At 32.2% G+C, this 14488-nt stretch overlaps 1 protein-coding gene across 2 annotated transcripts in view; it reads left to right on the forward strand.

Moving 5' to 3' along the window:
* The first annotated feature begins 401 nt into the window (after window positions 1–401).
* The window catches only part of LOC126733642 (glycogen-binding subunit 76A), a 100456-nt gene continuing 86369 nt past the window's right edge, over window positions 402–14488 (forward strand). For both annotated transcript variants that reach the window (XR_007659801.1, XM_050437036.1), the window contains exon 1: window positions 402–626. The gene's annotated coding sequence lies outside the window, so the exon portion shown is untranslated. The remainder of the gene's footprint in view (window positions 627–14488) is intronic.

Genomic DNA, 14488 nt, shown 5'->3' on the forward strand with positions numbered 1-14488 from the left:
ATGATAGTTTTAATTTGGAGAGAAAAAGAAATAAATATTATAAAAAGAAAAAAAAAACTAAATTATTTGGACGTTCACAAACTAAATGTGGTCTTATTCCTGTTTCCTGAAAATTCTCTGAAAGTAGATATATTCGATTATACACGCGAACTCCTCATTTGTGTTCTGTGCTCAAGAACATTCACCTGGAGCCAAAGCATTCAAAAAATTTCATATCCCAGAGATCTAATAACTTAAGGACAAAATAGAATTACAAAAGTGAACACCCCAGTGAGGAAACTTTTTCAAACTACTAAAGACTCCCTGGAAAACTTTTCCATCTCCTTCCTGTTGTAGCGTCGCGACGCCCCCCACCACCACATCCAGATAGTTTTCTCAATAGAATAGAAATTTTCTCGGCAGACGCCTCCTGCGAATCGCGACGCGCTCCACGATACTGTCGGTGCTGCCCCCACACGGCCGCAAACGGCTACAGAGTCCGTCCGTGACGACCTTGCAACGCCCTTGCGAACCCTCGTAACTCGCGGTTGTTTTACGTTATACGCGTTTGTTGGTGTAGTTGGTTTTTTTTGTTGTTGTTTTTCTTGGGATACCAAGCAGGATTCTTCTGTTATCATTTTTATCAGGTTGGTCTTATTGGTAAATACTGTTATTAAAGTGGTGGTATTTTTTTATTAATTGTTTTGGGATGCTTAGGCTTCTGTGGTATTATTGTTTTGTTTTGTTTTGCGGTAAAAGCCGGTAAATTTAAATATATGTTTATATTTGTTTATCTTTTTTTTTTTGGTAGGTGCAAACAGCCAGTTTGCTAAATGGCTTTTAACAAATGATTGTTTCATGGTAATGAAAAAAATATTTATTAGGGCAGGTCATCTATTACCTATTGCTTAATTAATTATTTACCAATTAAAATTATAGTCTAAGTAAAAACTCAATACTTTTATGAAATAAATGAGATTCTAGACTGTAATTTAATTATACAGGGTGGTCCAGTTTCGAAAGCGGAGACTTGAACGGCAGATAGGAAATAGTATCAGTTTGTAATTTAAACTATATTCGAAACATGCTTCGTTATAAATATACATAGTGTCAAGTTTTAATTAAAATTTGATTATATATTCAGAACTACTATCATTGATAGTTAAATGAAATTTGGCGCGTTTGGTTAGATAATAAAGATATACTTTACTTTTTACGCAAAAATTATTATTTTATCTCCAACAGTGGCGTGCGTATGAAAATATCATCGCACAGTTTTATTCAAAAAAAAAATGTACGTTACTGATTTTATTAAACGAAATTATTTCTGGAGTCCTCGCTTAGTCTACAACAATAATAAAAATTACATTCATTAAATTTGCAATTTGACCTACATTTTTTTTTCAAATTTTGAAGTAGGCTGTGAAACAAAAAAGGTTATTATTGTCAGTGTTTTTGAATTTTAATATGACAGTTTTCTGAATAGCAAAAGAATAGATTTATCGGGATATTCCATAAAACGGGAAGCAGAACAAGTAAGGATGGTAGGGGAGAGTGGTACACAATGACACAATTTTTAGTAAACCCACTCTAGTGTGCGATTTTAACGTTTCAAAAATTTGCATTTAAGATGTCGTTATGCGTATATACAGTACCGAGCAAAAGTAGAGAAACTTTTATTTTTTTATTTATTTTATTAAAGTTAACTAAATTTTTTTTATCCTATAATACTACACCAAACTAGATAATAAAAATAAAACATAAACAATATAATTCTTCTTATTATAAAGCCATATGTAAATTAATTAAAAAAAAAAACAGGGAGCAAAAATAGAGAAACACATATTTAAAGAAAATATATAATAACAAATTAATATTTAGTTGTATATCCCTTATTTTTAATAACTGCAAGGCATCTCCTTTTCATAGATCCAATCAGATTCCCTAAGGTCTCCTTGAGTACAGAATGCCATGCAGCTTCAACTGCCTCAAACAACTCGTCTCCATTTTAAAATTTTTCGGGATGTTCCTTACCAATTTTTTTGTCTACTAAATCCCATAGATTCTCTATGGGATTAAGATCAGGACTCTGAGCTGGCCACTTAACAACAGTTATTTTTTGTCCTCAAAATTTTTTTTTATAATTTTAGCTGTATGCTTCGGATCATTGTCGTGTTGAAACCTCCATTGCAATGGCATGTTTTCCTCTGCATATGGCAACATATTATCAGTTAATATTTCTAAATATTTAAACCGATCCATAATCCCATCAATTTTGACAGCGGGGCCCATTTCCATACCAGAGAAACAACCCCACACTTGTACATTTCCTTCTCCATGCTCTATAGTGCCCAAAGTATACTTTGGATCAACTCTTTTATTTTTAGGACGCCTGACCCATAAAATATCATCAGAAGAAAATAAATTAAACTTACTTTCATCCGAAAATAATACTGTATTCCATCTTGCTTCTGACCAGTATAAATGGTCATGTGCAAATTGAAGTCGGGCGGTTCGATTCTTCTTCGAAATGAAGGGTTTCTTGGATGGTTTTCTTGCCGGCAAGTCACTGTCCCTTAAACGTCTTCGAACTGTATGGACACTAATATTTACATCGTCTAGTTGAGATTTTATATCCGCTGCTGTGTTAAATGGATTTTTAAGAGCTAAGGATTTAATCTTCTCGTCAACTCTAGGCGTTTTAGGTGGACTTATTAATGAGTTCCTAATGCGGTGTAACTTTATGGTTTTGGAAACAACTGAGCGGTTTAATCCTAACTGCTTAGCAATGATTGCTTGCTTAACACCCGATTGATATTTTGATATTATCAACTGTTTTATACATAACGCCAAAGTAATACCTCGAGGCATATTTACAGCTTATTCTTTATTAATTAACAAAATATTATTGTGTATTGCTTTTAATAAGCAAACATAAACTAAGAACTTTAAAAATGTTTCTCTACTTTTGCTCCTCATAAAATTAAGATAAGCAAATAAGTTTTCTTCTCAAAAAAGGAAACGATATTTTTAAAAAACTTTTATGCAGATTGACAGCAAGTACTACCAACAAATGAGCTACATATAATTGGTTTCACCCATATTTATAAGATATTAATATACTGACTATGCAATTACAGGAATTAACAGTAAGCAATATTATACAAGGAATATACGTTATACAGGGTATATAACTCCTCCCATGCTAGACGAAAGCATATCTTAAAGGGTATGTTTTCGTAAAATAGGGTACAGTAAAAATACTTAAAGGTCTAAACATAAAACGTAAAATAAAACATTAATCTTAAAATCTAAAAATTGGGTAAAACAAACCAATATAAAAATATAAAAGGATATAAAATATAAACTAAGTATAACTAGACCATAACACTTTCAAAAATAGTGTCTTTTGGGGTACTAGTTTTCTCGATAGGTCTTAATTTACGCACTGAACGAAACTTTTTCACTGTTAGATATAAAATAACTAGTACAATGAGAATGTAAATGAAAATAGTCCATACACTAGTCCTAGTTAAGGAAATGGGTGACGTAATGTCTTCAAGGCTTCTAGCTTGGCTTCTTAGTTCTTGTTGGATTTCATCGGTGGCCTTAAGATTTACTAGTTTCAAATCAATAGAAGGTGGATTGAATACAGGCGGCTTCTCTTGTACATCTTTAGTCCAGTTGAAGGTAGGAAGACTAAGTTTCTCATAGACTAATTCTGTTGGCTCGTATGATTCAAAAACCATTGACTTTATTTGAACCATGCAGTTTTGCGAGATTTCCATCAAGTAGGAACCTTGGAGGAGTTGGCTTGACTCGGAGTTGCCACATTTGACTTGGGCGACTGTGCTCGTGACATAAGGTTCTAATGGCTTTGTACTCTTCAGAGTTACAATGGCTAAGCCTTAAGTTTTTTAAGTTTTGTTTTTGTAAATTATCCATATGCTCGGTTAATTCACAATCAGTTTCCATTTTTTCAATAAAATGAAAATCTGGTTCATCTAAGATTTCAACTTCTACGCGTTTTAACAATGTTAATTTAATGGCATTTTCAGAAGAATTTGTAACAGTAGTAAATGCATAAGAATCAGTTATGCTTCCTAAGGCTTGAGGCATTTCGGCCGGGCCAAAATTCTTGTAATTAATAATGCCTACTCCAGTAGTGTAATTCACTGGAATTTTTACACGTTGAGATGTTCTCGCGGGAATTATTAATTTGCACGGTAGACAGTCTGTTAACTCGAGTTCTGGTGAACTGGGTTTTGGGAAATATAAAGGTAAAGTTACATTCTGAGATTGTAATGTAGAGTCTTTTAAGTTTATGTTAGCTCTTATTTGTGTGAGAAAATCTATACCTAATAATCTGTCAAATCTCGAGGAAAAGTCAAAAAGATAAAATTTATGCTTTTCGTTTGAGTTAAATGAGGCGAATATAGGTATGTTTATGGTTTCATTATGGTTGGATGTTGCGTGGGCTGTTTTTACAGAAAATGGTTCATAAGCTATATAGTCTGGGTAAATTTTATAAGCTAATGCGAGGTTAATGAAGCTTTTACCGCTACCAGTATCTATAAGAAATTTTGCATTAATTTCCGGTAGATATATAATGGGTAAGTCGGTATTAGGGTGTGTATTTAGGGGAATTACGTCATGTCGTTAGGATTTTGAACCTCTTGAAAATTTCCGTCTGAGGGGAAATTATTTATGGGGTTGTAACTATCATCGTACAACAGAGATTCTTCGGGTCCGTTCAAAGATTGATCATAATAATAATTATCATAATTACTATTTCCTTGCGGGTAATAGTCCACTTCATCATAACCTTGATCGGGGTCGTAGTTATTAGATTGACTAGAACTTGAAGGGTAGTTGAACTGATTATTATTAGGATTTTCTAGCATAATTTGAGGTTGCTTAAATTGTGGTTCGTGTGATTGGTTACGAACATTGGGATGAACATCTTCAATTTGATATTCAGATTTCTGTTGGGTTTGAATAGGGTGAGCATGAATAACGGTGTTGCCGGACGATGTATCCATCGGCTCAACTCTTTGGGTGTAAGGCCTGACAACTGAGGATGTTGCAGGGCGTTTATTGTTTTGGTTAAAGTTATTATTATAACTGCGGTTAAAATTAGGATTATGATTTGTGTAGTATTGGGGTTGAGGCGGCCTTACTGGATAACCAGCATGAAATGGCTTGGGTTGTTGATTTCCAAAAACATTTTGGTTTTGTGTAAATCTATTATGTCTAAATGGGTTTGGTGTAGCAAAATAGCGATGATGGTTATTAAATTGGTGTTGTCTAAATGTGTTTTGATTGGTGTTGTGATGTTGTGGATTTTGTCGTTGTTGTGGAAATGTTTGATGTTGTTGAGAGGGTTTATACTCAGAATTTCTTTTTGAATAACTCATGAAGTTTTCTTCTTCTTGAGCTAAGCACATAGCTTCTTCGAGTGTTTTGGGGTCTTTTAGGCGTACTACTAGTTGCATATGGTAGTTAAGACCATTAATGAAAGTTTTTAAAACTAAGTTAGAATACTCTTTAATTTTAAGAACTTTAAGGTTGTTTTCGTCATTACTAACGTTAATTTTCGAGAATAGTAAGCTACGTATATCCTGGAGCCTTATACCAAACTGTTGGGGTGACTCTTCTTTTCGTGGTTTACAAGAAATAATATCTTGGACTATACAATCTATCGATCGTTGGTCTGCAAACGTATTAATTATGGATTGTTTAACATGTTCCCATGTAGTTAATTCTACTCGGGATGCTACCAAATCAGCAGCTCTACCAGTCAATTTTGTTAGAATGGTATCGAATAGGCAAGAATTATTAGTTGCATTAACATTTGTTGCGTCTTGATGGTTTTTAATAAAATTTTCACAGGCGGAAATAAAGCGGTTAATTTGCCTGGGGTTACCATCGAATGGGGGGATGTTATCGGCTTGGAACCTAATTAACGCATAATTTGGTTCTGGCATTTTGCTATTTTAATGGTAACACAAAAATAAAATAAGTAACGTAAAGACGTTCAAATACGACAAAGAAATAAAATTGAATTCTACTTGAATTCTACAAATAAATCAAATCAATAAATCGATCAAATAAAATAAATCAAGTAAATCTTTCAATACTATAAAATATCAAATCTTCCTTGTCAAAATAACAAATAAACAAAAATCAATGTACTTACGACAGCAATAGAATTATCTTCATTCCAATAGGACGAGCGATGCTTGTCTCTTCCCTGGAGGTTAGTTATGAGGGTCGGACGATGTCTGTTCTTCACCTCGCACCAATAGGACAGTTTCTTCCCTGATCGTGAGCCCTTTGCCAATGCACTACCGAATCTCGAATTTTGTTTTTGGGTATACACCATTAATCGTTGAAACGAAAGCGAATTGTAAATTTTCGCGATGAAACTTTTTAATCAACCCGCTTGGTGTATCCTACCGACTGCGCCAGTTTTCTTCTCAAAAAAGGAAACGATATTTTTAAAAAACTTTTATTCAGATTGACAGCAAGTACTACCAACAAATGAGCTACATATAATTGGTTTCACCCATATTTATAAGATATTAATATACTGACTATGCAATTACGGGAATTAACAGTAAGCAATATTATACAAGGAATATACGTTATACAGGGTATATAACTAATAGATTGTTTTTGTTGCAAGAATTTTTAAATACCAAATATGTTTTTGCATTCCTTTGAACCTAAAGAAATAATGTGAGTATTTGTTTATTGGTAATAGTCGATTACTCTGGCTTTATATTTATTAAATAACATGTTTCTCTACTTTTGCTCGGTACTGTATATTCCTATAAAATTTAACAGTTACTGAATAAAAAAACACAATTAATTACATAGAATAAGAAAAGAGAAATAAAAAAAATATTTATTTCTGCATTTGTATCAATGTGTACCGCTAGTGGTACCTACAGTTTGAAACAAAGCTAGTTTACAATGAAACACATTGGAATAAATATATTAATACAAAAAATCTTTATGTTTTTACGTTTATATCAGAGTACAATCATATTGTTAAACTCTAGTCCGAATTTATAATAAGAAGAAAGGCTTTTGTTCTTTGTATTTATAGGTTTCGGTAATAACATAACGAAATCCGATTTCAGTCCGGTATGAATATCAGGAACATCCGGAAAGTAAAATGAATGACACCTTAGCACTTCTTCTTAAATATGAAATTTTAAACTCATTAGAATTTATGACTTCCAAAATTTTAGCGACATAGTGGATGTTATTTTCAAATTTCACTAATACAAATGAGTCGTCTAAAATTGCAGTTGTTTCGGTAATTGCAGTAATCGTGTCATCTTTCTGTTCCTCCATCATATGATATTGGAGATCAGGTAAGGTTAATTCATCATTCGAAGAGTCCGCTAACTGTAACTCTGAACTTTCAGATTCCGTTTCTGATTCACTCTCACTTGTCTTTTTCTTTTTACTTTGTACGTCCTTTTTATACTCTTTCTTGTCTGAAACTTTCGATATATTTCGCTTTACTTTTGTCACTGTCTTAATATTTGGGATTTAATTTTTTTCTGTTTTGTAAGACAGCTCTTTAATTTCCGGCGTGCTGGTTAAAATAATACTTTTCTTCGATTTCCGTGTTCGATTTGAATTTTTCCTGGGCGCAGCCGTTGGGAATCCTCGAAACTCAAATGGCGTAGTAAAGGAACTCTCTGATGTCGACGCTATTTCAAACGTTGAGTTTTCATCATCTAGTCCACATTCTCTAATTTTTGTTGCACTAGATAAATCAGTGCTGGAGGTAGCTGCAATGCTTGTTGACGATATATCATTAATAATGGTAGCTTGTATTACCACCATTCCTTTTTGTGTATCGACGTTTTCTAAATCATCTTTTTGTCAGTCAGTAACGGAGGATTAAAGAAACTCAGCTTCCATAAAAATATTTTTGTTAAACGGGTAGATTCCTGTAGATTTGAAACCGTTTATAACAAAGTCATAGATTTTGAGTGAGCTATACCGACACATTCTGCAATTTGGTATAATGTCATAGGAACTCCAGGATGGTTAAGAAGCCACGAATCAATTGCACTCTTGTAGAAAATTTTGAAAGAAACAAAACAGACTTATCTAAAGGCTGCATCTTGTTGCTTGTGTGTGGGGGTAGGATTAAAATGATTATGCTATTCGATTTTGCTTTTTCTGCTATCTCCAAAGACATATGTGTTTCGTGATTGTCGTATATTAATAGACATGGATTTTCTTTCGTAATAGAAGTATACTTAATAAAATGATCTATTACTTGGGTGAAAAGGTCTGCGGTCATCCAGCCACTTGTATTGGTTAGTCCCAACGTTCCTGGCGGTGCTCCATTTAAAATGAGGTTATTAAATTTTTTACGTGGGAAAATAATTGCTGGCGGTAGAAATGTTTCATCTGCTCGAATTATTGCACAAGTAGTAGCTAGTAATCCTCTTTCGGCACTTGTGCACTGGTTTAACTGCTTAACCCAAAATTCTGTTTCATCTAAATTATATATTCGGATATCTTGAACAACTGATGGGTGTTTTTTATATATTTGCTCTAAATGTGAAAAAGATCGTTCAACATTAGGTTTCGTAAAAGAAGTAAGCCTCGATAGAGAGCAAGCTTCGGGCCTTCTAATGCTTAAGGATAGATTTCTCCTTATAAAAGCCCGTAACCAATCTTTGCTTGCGCACTTATTAGTTTTCCAAGATTCTGGCATAGTAATATTGTTTTTAGCAGCCATTTCGTGCAGCAATTGTCTAACTTTTAGGGTATTTAATGCGTATGCCATTTTGCTGTAGGTCTTAATGTAATCACACATAATCTTTTCCTGCTGTGAGGTAAATACTAATCGAACAGCATAATTTGGCTGCATCTTGGCTTTAGGGTCATTTTTCTCTTTCATCACATATCGCCTTAATGTGCTAAAGTTTATGTCAAACATCTCTGCAGCAACGCGAAGTGAAGTTCCATTTCTTTTCACCTCTTGGACGGCTGCCGTCATTTGTTCGCTTGTAAATTTGGCTTTTGTTCGTTCTTTCTTTCTTACCATGGTATACCTGCAATAAAAAAAACGACAGTATAGAATGATCATAATGGTACACAATGAAACACGTATCATTGTGTACTACCTGCATGTGTTTCAATGTGTACTACCGCATGCTTTTAATTTCAATTCAATGTAAATGCGAAGTCTGAAAAATTTTGGCCCCAATATTTATAGGTTAAAACTTATACATCACAAGTAAAATGACATATTAATAAAAACTAAATCTATTTATTTGAAGGTAACATACCTTTCTATGTTCGATCCTCTTTTCAATATTTATCCACAAGAAAACAGAAGACGCTCCGTAAAATCTTTGTTGGGCGGCATACGAAAACTAACTAATGCCACTAATGGTGGCTGACGCAATAGTCAATACTGTATGGGTCGTTCGCGACAGCGCTAGTGAAATTGTGGCGGCAAATTTAAACAAGTTAATAGCAGTGTTTCATTGTGTACTATGTGTCAATGTGTACCACTCTCCCCTACCTGCCGACACGTGTTTCTATCTTTTGGCTTCTTTAGGGCAGGGTAACCAGAAAACCAAAGGAAAAACTAAAGAAACAAAAAACATAAGGGATCACAAACAGGAACAAACAACCAATTTGTGTAATCAGCTATATTATTTCCGGTTTTGGGGTGAAAATATAGTATCCACACTAAGGAAGCGTAGCTACCTGTGTGATATAACCTTAGCCCGAGTCAATATACCTATTTTCTTGAATATTGATTCTATTGAAAGTTTTTTGAATGTTAATTAAAGAATTGTCGGTATTGCACGCGGAAAATATTTTGCCAGTGGCTTTTAAGTTCAATGGAGGAAAATCCAAACTAAAGAAGAAATAAATTTCTTTAGACCGATGAGTCCTTTTTTATGAGATGTGGGGTAACAAATTGCTATAATATCCATATTTGGGCATATCAAAATAACAGAGAAATTTGGACAAGATCGTGTAGCTGGGCGTTATTAAGGGTAATGTTTATGATCCGTCATTTTTTGCCTCCAAGATTTAACTCGGAACTCTTTGTGAAGTATCTTAATAATGATCTGCAGGATTAGGTACCTAGACGATTTTCCCATTAATTTATGGCATGAGAGTTCGGTTCAATTGAATAGAGCTCTTTCGCATTTTTGATTAGGTTTGAGAGAATGGCTAAATACAAATTATCCATGGATTGGCCAGCTGGCGAAAAAATTACTTGCATAATGAACTTGTTCATGGTATTGGATCAGTAGGGTGGCCACCCAGGTCTATTAACGATACTGAAGTGGGGTACTATTAAAGATAAAGTCTACGCGAATAATGTATTTACAAGGAAAGACTTCTAAGGATTCAGAAAGCCTGCAATGAGTATCATTTGTAATACAAGCAGTTCATTAGAAGATGTTAAAAATGTAGATATTGAAGTAGGTGTACTGTAATTTAAACAATTTTTGTAATTTTACGTTTAATTTTCTTTCATTTTATTATTGTTGTTGAAAGTCACCAGTTTTAATATTTTTTTTATTTCCGTTTTTGTTTATTTTTTTTTTAAAGTCAGTATGTATTTTATTTAACAAAAAAACTTAAAGACGATTTTTTTCTTGTAAATTTAATAGGGATTCTAGAAATAATTTTTTCCATTAAAATTGTGCGAAGATACTGGTTGAAGTAAATTATTAGTTTTTCTATAAAAAGGTATAACTTTGCTATATATCCAAACGTACCAAATTAAAATTAAATATGTAAAGTAGTTTTGAAAATGTAATAAAATTTAAAAATATTTTAATTTAAACTTTCGCGTCCCGTATTTTTGGAACGAAGCATTTTTTTAAATAGTTTACATTACAAAATGATAATATTTTGAGGTTTTTTATCTTCCATTTAAGTTTTTGCTTTCGAAACTGGACCACCCTGTATATTATATTTCTAACATTTTGTTTATAAATGAAAAACATCTTCAAATGTTGAAAATAACTGTTTAAATTTTGATGAACATTTACAGCTTAAACAACCATATAATATAGCGATGAACTTAGACTGAGTTTTAAAAAATTATGTCTGGAAAAATTAGTAAAATTTCTCCCCTCTCTTTAAGAATTTTTTAACAAAATTTTGAAAGAAATGTGACCAACATTGGCAACGTCGCAATCGAATTTTACGCATATTTTTTTATATTCCACTTGACTTCCGTCCTTCTCCTCTTATTTATTTCTACACAAATAAGTATTAGTCAATATTGCGGACTCTTGTGAAATTTTCCTTTTTGTGAAAAAAATTATTTACTTTGGAATTTCGACCAAGCAAACATTTTTCCATTTGTGATAGTAAATAAAAATATACCGGACACTATTTTTATTTAGTTGTATTCAAATGTTAGAAAAATCTGGCAGTGCTGCCAACTTGTGGAAAATTTCCTTTTTGTCTGAGAAATTTTGTAAAATTTAAAAAAATTAGAAAGTTCAAAATTCCAAGCAAATTTTTTTTAAATTTGAAAGCTAGAATTAGCATTACTGTGGAACCATGGGCAGTTTGCTTGCTTGCAACATCTCTGATGCAATGATGCCAAATGCTTAAGGAGAAATGGCAAAAAACAATACTACTCTTTCTCTGAAATATGAAGGATTTTTTAAAAGTAAAATATGATAAGATACTATATAAGAAGATACGCTATATTATTAGCGAATACCGGAGCACGTTTTGAGCACTTAATAGAATAGTTTATAAGTCTATAAACTTAAATTTTTTATACACCTTTGGGTGATAGATTGTATGCCCTTTAAAATAATGTATCACATTTAGGGTAGGCATTTGAAATACAAAAGTTTGATGTCGATACCATTTCCATTATTCCCAGAGATTTTTGGTCACTTTTCGCTGGTACGTTAACCATTTAATTTTTGCTGCTTACATTGAGGTCTCACACGATGGGGGGTTCTCATTTGACATATCAAAGTGAGGTTAGCTGGAGGTGAGGAGATTATTGACAGAACTTTGTCAAATATAAAATTAAGTGCCTCCCTGTATATCTAACTTGACGTGTTAATATTAAATATTTTATAATTATAGATTTCCTAATAATTAATATTTTAAAATATTTTTTTTTAGATTTTAATATGCAATTTTTCTTCCAAGACAACAAAAAAACCAACGACAAAACTCTATTTCTTTATTCTTTATAACCTATTAATTATGTATTTAAAAGAACATATTAGAATGTTAAAATATTAAAATTCGTGTATTTCATACACACTTCACATTTAAGTTTTTATTTAGGTTTATTTCTATGATCCCATATTCTACGTTTATGATCACAATTCTCCATTGATGTGATGTTATGACAGTATTTATTTGGAAATATTTTTTTTGGTGTTTTGTTGCAATAGTTGCAAAATTCGGTGCAACTATTTTAAGAGCGTACTGTTTGAGACAAAATAAGACTTTTCCTCCTTTAAAGATGTGTCCTAAAATGCCTCTCTTCAGAAGTATTTCCCGCGCAAATTGCTTGACGAAAATTTATTAACAATAATTTGAAACCACGACTTCGGTTATGCACAAAATCTGAAAATTTGCAAGTCTCAATTTTTTGGATGCTCTTGACATTTCCTGTCACAAAAATGATGTAAACTCATTTTAGAGAATGATTCTGGGGGACTTACCTTTTGTTTTTTCTAATTTGATAGTTTAATCTCTTTCATTTACCAGCGATTTTTGCGAAAACGATTTATTGAATCGAAAAAATGGAAGAGACAAAAGTTTTGGATTTTTTCATGTCCAAGTAGATGGTGTTGCTTGATTTTTAAATTTCATATCGCCATGAGAAGGGTAAGCCTTCCTGAATCCTCTTCTAAAATTAGACTTACACCATTTTTGGGACAGCAAATAAAAAGAGCACCTAAAAAACTGAGACTTGCAAATTTTCATGAAATTTGACGCATCACTGTAGTAATGGTTCCAAATAATCGAACAATCATCATTTTCTTTAAACAATTCGAGCGGGCTGTAGCTCTGAGAAGGAATATTTTACGACGTATGTTTATAGGAAAGAAAAATTTATTTTGACTCAAACACCCTATATAGCGGAGAATTTCCTCTTTTGATCGGTGAACGTTTTTGTAAACAAAACACTCTCTGGCCCCTGAGCACCTGTTAAAATCAAACAAAGTTGTTGTTTACTGATTCTAGTCTCTCAATGTTGTATATAAATATAATAAATCATGATTTTTAATTCCATATGTGAACACGAGTTAGCAATTCTTTAAGACGATTATTACTTCTATTTTGTCATAACCCACTTGACTTTCACCATTTCGCTGCCTTTTTGTGCAAAAAATTATCTACTTTTCGACTTCAATAAATTTTATAGTTTTCGGTATTATTTTCAGGCAAACAATTAATTTTTCTATTTGTATTATCTAAATCAAGATATACATAAGATTATTTTTATCTGGTTTACTTTGTTAGATTATCACAAAAATTGTCCATTTGCGGAAAATCTCTCTTTTTGTGGGAAATTTGATAAAAAATATGATAAAGTTTAAAATTCGAAACAATTTTTTTCTCATTTCCCACAAGTGGACATTAGTAGACAAGCTGCAGTACGATTTTTCACATATTTTGTTGCCATAGCCCACTTTATTTCATTGATTCCTAACGAAACGAGAAATTTGAGTTTTACTCAAAGTTGCCAACAGAAAAATTTCCTTCTACATGAAACTGGTCTACATTTCATTTTCGACCTCAATGCATTTTATAGTTTTCAATATTATTTTAATGAAAACAAATGATTTTTCTATAAAGTAAAAGTACCTGTTACAAGATTCTTTATATCTTGTTTGTTATAAAAGATACAATAACAAAAGATACGTCAAAATTAAAAGGTACAACAAAAGTTAAGGAAAGTATAATTAAAAGTTAAAATTATACATAAAATTTTTTTAAATTCTACCTTATCCTACATACATGTAGTGTAGGTTATTACCACTTTTTACAATTTATGCATAATTGTGACTTGTTGACGCACCTTCGTTAATTTTTGTTGTACCTTTTAATTTTGACTTAGCATTTGTAATGTATTGTAATGTATTTCTCTCAAGAAAAAATAAATTTTAGAGTCTGATGATGATGAGTGAACCCATCGAAATGCATTCCTTTTGACAAAAGATCGGCATTTTCATTTATGGAGAAAAGCTTTCCACCCTTTCTAACCCGCTATAAATAATTAAAATTACCAAAATTAAGATTTTATATTGGTAGGCTTTAATATTTCTCTTCAATTTCCCCCAAAGTAATGTTTACTGTCTGTTTTAATTACCCACCTAACTATCAAAGTAGAATTTATTATCACTGTCAAATGTGTGTGAATTAGAGAATAAATAACTTCTCAAATTATGACAAATGACAAAAATGACAAATTATGACAAAAAACGATATGTTGGAGAAATGTATT

Source organism: Anthonomus grandis, chromosome 2 (assembly GCF_022605725.1).
Source record: "Anthonomus grandis grandis chromosome 2, icAntGran1.3, whole genome shotgun sequence".
NCBI lineage: Eukaryota > Metazoa > Arthropoda > Insecta > Coleoptera > Curculionidae > Anthonomus > Anthonomus grandis.